We start from the raw sequence: 10,703 nt of genomic DNA, 5'->3' as shown, positions 1-10,703 counted from the left end.
GCTCCAAGACTTTGAAAGGACCAATATATCACGGATTTAGCTTCCCACGCTTTCTGAAACCGATTACACCTTTCCAAGGCGCAACTTTCAACGTCACTCGGTCACCTACTTGGAATTCGCGATCTTTACCCTTAAGATTGGCATAGCTCTTTTGACGATCGCGGGGCCTCTTGAGCCTCGCTTGAATTTGGACAATCTTCTCGGTAGTTTCATGGACGAGTTCGGGTCCGGTGATTTGCTTCTCACCTACTTCGGCCCAACAGATAGGAGAACGACATCTTCGGCCATACAAGGCTTCGAAAGGTGCGGCCTTAATGCTTGCATGATAGCTATTGTTGTAAGAGAATTTGGCTAGCAGCAACTGCTTCTCCCAATCCTTTCCGAAATCAATTACACAAGCACGCAACATGTCCTCCAGGGTTTGAATCGTGCGTTCGCTATGTCCGTCGGTTTGCAGGTGATACGCAGTACTCATATCTAAACGTATTCTCGAAGCTTCTTGCAAAGAACGCCAAAATCTAGAAGCGAAACGGGCGTCTCGGTCTGAAATAATCGATAAGGGTACACCGTATCGATATACAACTTCCTTTATGTATAATTTCGCAAGTTTCTCCATCGTATCATTTTCCTTCATGGCTAGGACCATAACCCAGATGGTATCATAACCGCCTACCGTCTTCGGTAGCTTCATAATAAAGTCCATCGTTATTCCTTACCACTTCCATTGCAGGATTTTGGGTTGCTGAAGTAATCCAGATCGTCTCTGATGTTCGGCTTTGATCTTAGAACAAGTTAAACACTTTTCGACGTAAGTCGCAACATCCTTCTTGAGTTTCGGCCACCAATAATGAAACTTGAGGTTGTGGTACATCTTACCAGCTCCTGGATGAATCGAATACCTTGACTTGTGGGCTTCATCTAGAACTAGGCTTCGTAAATCCCCATATCTAGGCACCCAGATTCTTCCGGTAAAGTATCGGAGTCCAGTCTCCTTAACCTCGAATTGAGAAACGAGAATGTTCAAGTGCTCTTGAGCAATATTCTACTCCTTGAGAGCTTCCTCTTGAGCTACACGGATTTGGCTATTGAGATTTGTGTGAATGGTGATGTTCAAGGCTCGGACACGAAGTAGTACCATTCTTTCCTTTCTGCTCAAGGCATCGGCTACAACATTTGCCTTGCCAGGGTGGTAACGAAGTTCACAATCGTAGTCGTTCAACATCTCGATCCACCATCGCTGTCGCATATTCAATTGCTTCTGATCGAATATGTGTAGGAGGCTGTTGTAATCGGTGAAGATAGTACTCTTGGTTCCATACAGATAGTGTCCCCACAGTTTGAGTGGAAAGACAGCGGCTCCAAGCTCAAGATCGTGAGTAGTGTAGTTTCGCTCGTGAAACTTCAGTTAACGGGAGATGTAAGCAATAACCTTCTTCCGTTGCATCAATACACACCCAAAACCTTGTCGGGAGGTGAAAGTGCTCCAAACGAACATATATTTAGTCGCAATATCATCCCAATATGTAAAGTTTTTAGTTGTAATTATTCGATTTTTAAGTTGTAATCGTTTAAATAAATAAATGTGTAGACAAAGCACGAAGATTATAGAATTGAATAAAAAGTGCCACTAAAGCCATAGTGCACTCAAAAGTGCCACTAAAAGTGAGTTAAAGACTTGCGCAGATTTTGGGAGTTAAGGAAAATAATTATTTGTGCAAATTACAAATTGCGAAACACAAAGTACAAGATATATACGCGTACGAAAGGACGTTCAAAAATCCCGAACCGAGACATAAACCGAGCATCAACGCGCGAGTCAACGAACCTAAAATTACAAGTCAACTATGCACAAGAATATAATATAATATATATAATTAATATAAATTATATATTATATATATATATATATATATATATATATATATATATATATATATATAAATAAAACGTCGGCAAACTAGAAAACAAAAGCATATGAGCTGTCCCAGGCTGCCATGCTATCGCATGGCCTGGAGGCATAAAAACCATGCGATCGCATGGGCATGAAAAGTTGGCCAAGTGCTATAAAGGCGACGTTTTCTGCCGAATGAATTACACCTCAATTTTTATTTCTTCCTCTGTAAAGAATTATATTTATATTTATAATATTAATTTTAAGTTAAGATTAATAATAATTGGGTTATTGTAAGAAATATTTTACGAGTTTTAAAGTCGGAACTCTGTCCGTGTAACGCTACACGATTAATCAGCAATGTAAGCTATGTTCTTCCTTTTTAAATTAATGTCTCGTAACTAAGTTATTATTATGCTTATTTGAGCCGAAGTAATCTTGATGTTGGGCCTAATATTAAGATGGGGTTATTGGATTTTGTACCATAATTCAGGTTTGGACAAAAGACCGACACTTGTGGACATTGGACTATGACTATTAATAGATGGGGGTATTGTCTAATTGAATGACAACTCATTGGAACCTGTCGAACCTATCTTCAAATTAGTTAATCTAATAATTATTAAAATGATTACGAATGTCCTATTTAGTGACGTTCATACGACATCGTTTACAATCATTTAATTAATCAATTGGATTGGGTAATTGATTATTCATTTTGGCCGAGTGAATAAATTAATGTATCATGGACTAATTAAAACAGGGGTGGATTACATACAAGGATAATTGGTGTAATTGTTAACAAAGTATTAAAATCTTGAATTACACGCAGTTGATAACCTATTGTAATTATTAACAAAGTATTAAAACCTTGTTACAGTCTAAATCCCTAATTAGTTGGAATATTTGACTTCGGGAATAAGGTTAATTTGACGAGCATTTTATAATTATGATCGATGGACTATTATGGACAAAAACCAGATAGGTATCAAATAAACCAGGACAAAGGACAATTAACCCGAGTATCTAGAAATATAAAATCAAAACGTCAAACATCATGATTACGGAAGTTTAAATAAGCATAATACTTTTATTTCATATTTCAACGTACCTTTATTTACTGTCATTTTAATTACTGCAATTTACTTTATCGCAATTTAAATTCTATCATTTATATTATCATCATTTATATTTACGCTTAAAATATAAAATCGACAAACCGGCCATTAAACGGTAAAAACCCCCTTTTATAATAATATTAGTATATATAATTATATATATTTTATATAAATATAGTTTTTAAAAATATAGCGTTAAACACAGCTAGCTCCCTGTGGAACAAACCGGACTTACTAAAACCTACACTACTCTACGATTAGGTACACTGCCTATAAGTGTTGTAGCAAGGTTTAAGTATATCCCATCTATATAAATAAATAAAACTTGTGTAAATTGTATCGTATTTCGTAATAAAAATAATAGTATTTCGTATACACCGCTGCCCACATCAGGAGGCATCGCAATACACAACGAAATCATCACTTCCTTCGTGAAGGGACAGAATAGGAGCGGTGGTTAACTTCTGCTTCAGGGTTTGGAATACTGACTCTTGCTCGGTTGCCCAAACGAACTTCTTCCCCTTGTGAGTTAACTCAGTCAAAGGACGCGCAACCAAAGAGAAACCTTCGATGAATCTATGATAGTAACCGGTTAGGCCTAAAAATTGGCGGATATGAGTAGGAGTAGTGGGGGTTTCTCACTTGCTGATGGCTTCGATCTTTGCGGGATCGAATTTGATACCCTGATCGCTCACGATATGACCGAGAAATTGGACTTCTTTCAACCAAAATTCACACTTGGAGAATTTGGCATAGAGTTGCTCCTGTCTCAAGAGTTCAAGCATGAGTCGAAGATACTGCTCATGTTCTTCTTCGCTTTTGGAATAGATTAGGATATCATCTATGAAGACGATAACGAATTTGTCCAGGTACGACTTGCATACGCGATTCAAGAGATCCATAAACACAGCAGGTGCATTAGTTAAACCGAATGGCATCACTAGAAACTCATAGTGACCATAACGAGTTCGGAACATAGTCTTCAGCACATCGCTCTCCTTCACCCTCAACTGGTGATAACCTGATCGTAAATCGATCTTGGAGTAAACGCTGGACCCTTGCAGCTGATCGAAAAGATCGTCAATCCTGGGAAAGGGATACCGATTCTTGATCGTTAACTTGTTCAGTTCACGATAATCGATACACATGCGGAAAGATCTGTCCTTCTTCTTCACGAACAAAACAGGTGCGCCCCAAGGCGATGAACTCAGTCGGATAAATCCACGATCTAGTAGTTCCTGCAGTTGACTCTGCAACTTGCAGCTCGGAAGGTGCAAGTCGATAAGGTGTGCGAGCTACAGGTGCATCTCCTGGCACTAGATCGATCTGAAACTTCACTGATCTCGGCGGGGGTAATCCCGGCAACTCTTCTAGAAATACGTCGGGAAATTCGTTCATAATTTGCACTTCATCCACACTTTTCTCCTCAGTTTCCAGTTTCTTTACATGTGCTAAAACAGCAAAACGCCCCTTTTTCATAACCTTTTGTGCCTTCATGCAACTAATAAGGTTCAGCTTCAGGCTATATCTATCTCCGTAAACAATCAGTGGCTCACCATCTTCGTGAGGTATACGAAGAATCTTCTCACCACAGATAACTTCGACTCTTACCTTGGATAACCAGTCCATACCGACTATCACATCAAAGCTTCCCAACTTAATGGGTATCAAATCAATCTCAAAATCCACACCAGCTAGGTTTATAATACCTCCTCGGCCAATTTGGTCAACTTTCTCAAGTTTTCCATTGGCTACTTCGATAAGTATACTCTCATCTAAAGGCACTAACGACCAATCTATCTTAGTGCAAAGTGTCTACATACATAACTCCTATCAGCACCGGTATCAAATAGGACAGAAGGTAATAGGTTATTGATAGTGAATGTACCTGTAACCAATTCAGGATCTTCACGGGTATCTCTGGCATTTATGTTGAAGATTCTTCCACGTGCTGGCCCGCCATCCTTCTTCTTGTTAGGACATTCATTCTTGAAGTGGCCCTGCTGACCGCACTCAAAACACTTCCTTGGTCCACTTGGGTTTGTCCTCACAGCTGGGGCGGTGATCTTAAAATCTCTGCCGATGTGTCCAGTCCTTTTACACTTCTCACACACTACGTTGCAGTGTCCAGTGTGATGCTTGTAGCATCTCTTACACTGGGGAAGACTACTTTTGTAGTTATGGTTAGAGCTAGGGTTTGAGTTAGGATTCCTCCAGTCGTTGTTTCCCTTAAAATTCTCATACCTCTTAGCCGGGTTCTAGTCAAAACCTTTTCCCTTACTTCTGTCCCACTTACGTTTCCCATTACTAGCTCCCGATTCTGATTTCGCCTTCTCTGGCTTTTGGCGGGTAATTTGATTCATCAGGGTGTGCGCCATACGCATAGCTTCTGAGACATTCGCTGGTTTTGATGAAGTGACATTTCCTTGAATGTCTTTGGGGAGTCCCCACAGATACCTCTCCATCCGTTTGTACTCCGGAGTAACCATTGTGGGGCACATCAAAGCTAACTCCAAGTACCTTCAATTATAGCCATCAATGTCAGTTCCTACAGCTTTCAGTTCCCAAAACTCCGCTTCCATTTTCCGAATTTCGGTTCTGGGGCAGTACTCCTCGATCATAGCCCTCTTAAACTCCTCCCATGGTGTAGCATAAGCTTCATCAATTCCCCGAGCCTGGGCGAGCGTATTCCACCAAGTCAAAGCGCCATCCGATAAAGTGCAGGATGTGAACTTAGTCTTATTTCCTTCAGAGCAGTTACTCATACGGAACACAGATTCTAACTTCTCAGACCATCTTGTCAGCCCAACTGGCCCTTCTGTTCCACTGAAATTGTGGGGCTTACAACTCTGAAATTCCTTAAAAGTGCACCAATTCTGGAAGTTCGGGTTAGCCGATGGAGCTTGGGGGTTGGCATTCGCCATAGCTGCGGCTACTCAAGCGGCTATCATCTCCTCAAGCTGTGCTGCGGTGGGGATTTCTCTTGGACTTCTTCCGTTAGCCATCGATCTTCCAAACAAAAATTTCTACTTAAGTCAAAATCCATTGACCAACAACGGCACAGCATACGGTAAACAACATGGAAGCAACACAGTACACGATAACTAAGCATGGCAACAAGCAGTAGGTAGCACAAAAGCCAACATGTAATAAAACACCGTACAATAAATCAACAACAGTAATTCCATTCATAGTAAGAAAATTGCATACAATAGCATAAGGTTCGTACAATACATAAATGAAAAACAGGAAACTACAAACGGAATACATAAAGAAATCTATTACAACAGTCCTAGGGTGACTGTGGATAAATGATGTCCATCAGGTGGGACATCTGGTCCTCGAGCTCAGTTACCCGAGCACGGAGGGCATGCACTTCCCTCGTAAGTTCCTCGACGATAGGAGATGCTGGTGGGGCAGGTGGTGCAGATGGTGCCTGTGGTGTAGATGGTCCAGATAATGTGGTTGTAGTACTAGAAGTAGACGGCACTGAGTGGGCGACCTTACGCACAAATGGATTGACAGGATACGGTACAACCATTTTACGGGCGGTGACCCTAACTAACTGTCCATGCACGTTCATGAACGACTTTCCTCCATTAACCCCTGGAATAACAGTACCATCGAAGCGGTACTGCTTCTTCGGCAGGGTAGAGGGTGGCTGCACAGGCTCCTCCTTAAAGTGCTCTGAAGAATCCTCCTTGAAATCCTCCTCGCTGGTGTCATCGGATGATGATCCGTCTGAATCGTCGGAAGGTAGTGCGGGTACGTCACAGGCGGGAGAAATCGTCTGGCCGGTGGTCATAAGTCGATATCTGCCAGGTGTAATCGGTACGACACGTTCGTCAGCAGTGCGTCTAGCCCAATATCCATGCTCGTTACGGAAGAGACCGTCTCCGTTTCCCCTAGGGATCACAGTACCACCGGAATGGTGCTATGGCCCCGGGAGTCTAGGGCTGGGTGGTGCTAGAATCTCCTCGGGTCTCCATCTGAGACTTCCATCAGGTCAAGCGCGTGTCCACTATCTCCAGAAGACGAATCGCTGGAGTCGCCGGAGGGTAGTGGTGAGTCAGCAACAATAGTAGGTGAGGTAGCAGACGTATCTGACTCACTCTCGAGGTCAAAGGTCATGGGCGGCATGTCTGACATCTGAACAAGGAAAAATAACTTTTTCCATGTCAGTAGGACATATAGCAAGCACGTAATCAGGCACTACAGCATCCTAGCAGTACATAGCATAGCAATCATAACAGTATTAAACAAAAGTAACATGCAATCAAAGACAGATAGTAGCATGCAGTAGCGAGAAAGTAGCAGCATACAGCAAGTTCACATAGCAGTAAAAGTAAGCATTAGCATGCAGTAGTAGTAAGCATTAACAAGTAAACGAGCAAGTTTTAGATTAGTCCTATTAGCAAATCCTACTCGGCTCAGTCAAGACTCACTAATGCAACCTAATTCCCTACAACCGATGCTCTGATACCAAATGTGACACCCCGTACAAAACCATCATGTACGAATCGTCAACAACATGTCCATTACACGGTACAATACTACATGCTGTTTTAAAACAAGTTTTGCATTCAAAAAGGATAACGTTTTACAAAAGATAACATGACACAAAGGTCGTTACAAAGTCATTATTCAAATAACATAAGTTGTGAATGCAAGATAAAAGTTCCATGGTTGAGACATCCCTAAGTAATGCAGCGGAAGTCTAACACAGCGAGTCTGTAACATCAAGTCTATAACACCAAGACAGCAAGTCTAACAGCAGAAGCAACAATGTCCAAGCACCTGAGAAATACACGCTTAAAAGGTCAACACGAATGTTGGTGAGCTATAGTTTGTATTCAGTAATGTAATGTAGAACACGAGATTTTGTATTCCAAAACAGTATGAAAAGTATATGCTTATCCGTGGGCACCCGGTAACTAACTTAACGTAATAATAGTATCACCCCCTAAAAGTACACATGGCGAGTGCGTATGTTCTCGAAGTATCAAACACCCGTTAAATGCTAGCGCGACTAGCCCGATTGGGGATGTCAAACCCTATGGATCCATATCTAATATTCGCGTTCACCTTTTCAAAAACTAATCATTATACGTTACCGTGATAAGGGGAATCTTTGTGCCGTTATATCACCCACACATATGTAAAGTTTAAGTACTCGTGTTTAGTATGTAAAACATAAAAAGCGCATGTATTCTCAGTCCCAAAAATAGTAAAGTAAAAAGGGAAGCTATAACTCACAGTGAATGTGCGGTAAAGTCGATAGGAAAAGTATGCAAGTAGTAAGTCGGTCCGAAAGGTCGTCAACCTAAGTCAAAGGTCACTAAGTCAGTATATTGTCCCAAAATTTTTAAAAGTACGTAAGTAAAGTCCTAAACATCATCATCGTCATCATCATTCGTAAAATATAAAGTAAGTTTTCATCAAGAATAGAGATCGAAACAAAAGGTTGACTTCGGACAGCTGCTACGACCTCTATACAAAACGAAAAGACGCATGGTCAGTGGTCAAGGCTCCGTATGTGAGTCCTCTAACCGCTTTCTAATTTTTAGAACCTAACTTGTCTTCGTTTGACCGTGGCGATGGTTTAAGTGCGAGTAGGTCAGAATTTTTACAACGTCGTTACAAAGGCGTAGTGACTTTCGGAAGGCTATAAATCCTAAACCGTATATCGGATTTAGGCGAGGCCTAAACGAAAAGTCATCTACTCGAAACGAACTATCTGAAAATCAATTTTCCAGAAGTCCAGGAGTCTGATCAGACCCCGAATAATAGCAAACAAATGCTCCAGTTGGTTTCTTGGTGCTTGATGCTCATCACGGTTCTCATCCTTGATGCGTGTAAGCTTCAAGTGTACAAATCTTTGATGTTTTAGCATCACTTTGACCAAGTTTCAACCATCAACACACAACTAAGAGTAAAAGCTATCATTCTACAAGTTTTGAACATCAAGGTTGCCTCTTTATTGCATAAACCCAATAAAGCTTCAACTTTTGTCCTTTTTACACAAGTTTATGCATCTTCATCATATGATATGATGAAGACTTGATATTTATCATCACAACAATCACAAAAAGGTTCCAAGTAAGTGAGATCTACAATAATAACTTAGATCTCAAGTATTAAGAAAACCCTAAGCTAGAAAGCTTGGATCTTTACAAGATTAATGAGACCATAAGCTAGAAAGCTAAGATCTATTAAAAGTAATGAGACCATAAGATAAAAAGCTAAGATCTTTAACAAAATAATGTAACCCTAAGCTAGAAAGCTTGGATCTTTAATGTTCTTGAAGATCCTTAAAGCAAAATACTAGATGTTCAAGTTACATGAAGATCATAAACACAAGTTTTGATCTTTATAACAAAATAAAGAAATCATAAGCTAGAAAACCTAGATCTAACAAGTAAATGAAGATTCAAAGCTAGAAAGCTTGAATCTTTCATGTTCTTGAAGGATTCAAACCCAAGTTTGAATCTACAAGATATAACAATATCAAAAAGCTAAAAAGCTAGATCCTTTAATGATGATGATGATTTCGACATTGAGAAGAGAAGAAGAAGAAGAAGAAGAAGAAGAAGAAGAAGAAGAAAATTTAAAACTTACACTTTTTAGAGTGAGAAAGACTAGAGAGAGAATTAGAGAGTAAGCGTGTGTAATTTGTGAATGAGATCAAGGGTAAAATGGGTGAGGTTTGTGTGGTAATTATAGGGGGATGGGGGTGGGTTAGCCGTAGGTTTAGGGGGGACAAGGGGGGGACAACTTTTGCTTTTTGGTTAATGGTTGTCTAAAGTTGGTGCTTATGTTGGGATCCCATGCAACAATTGTGATTATGGTTAACAAAAATGCTAGTATGTTCCCTCTAATAAATGGGCATTTGTCTTACATTTATATGGGTCATAAACTTTGTTGAGTCCCCAAAATAATTAAGGATTTAATTATGACAAAACTGTAATTTATTTACACTAAAGTGTTATGTGCAGTCAGCACAAGTTTGTTCATGTATAGACAACAGATATAGATGTGTCGAGTGTTTAGTTTGCTGCTCAGTCTACCAGCACAAGATAGACAGTGTTCTTCAATCAGCACAGGATGTGTACTCTGCAAATCAAGAACATGAAGTGACTCAGCAATGAAGAACCAGCACAGCTGGAATGCAGCTCACTACACAAGACAGCTATGCTCCATGATAAGCATAGTCGTTTCCCGAGTGGTCTACATCAATGGTACTATTCAACAGAAGTCAAAGACAAAGTTGAACAGAAAAGGACACGCGTCGGAGGCTGACAAGTGACCTTACAAGACCACGTGGGAATGCAGAAGGTTAACGCATGTGCAGACATGGGTTATACTTTGTCATCACCTAAGGAACACAACATTCTATTTGTTTAATCAAATAGTGGTGCCAAACCGAATTGGGATGTTCCTGCAAATAGCTACCAAAGAGGAAAGAAGAGAGCATGCTCTCTGATATAGTTGTCTCCACAAGTACAGACATCCTATGTACCAGTGGACAATAGAACCATTACACGGTTAATAGGACTACTATAAATTGTTGTATCCACTATTGTTACAATAAGTGGTGTGGGTTTATTTTATAGAGTCGAAACGTGTAATAGATGTTAGTTTGCCTCTTAGCTATAATCTAGGTAATCTGTATCAACCAACTATCATTCCGCCAA

The sequence above is a fragment of the Rutidosis leptorrhynchoides genome, chromosome 2 (assembly GCF_046630445.1).
Source record: "Rutidosis leptorrhynchoides isolate AG116_Rl617_1_P2 chromosome 2, CSIRO_AGI_Rlap_v1, whole genome shotgun sequence".
Taxonomy (NCBI): Eukaryota; Viridiplantae; Streptophyta; class Magnoliopsida; order Asterales; family Asteraceae; genus Rutidosis; species Rutidosis leptorrhynchoides.
Note: the sequence above shows the minus strand (reverse complement) of the source record.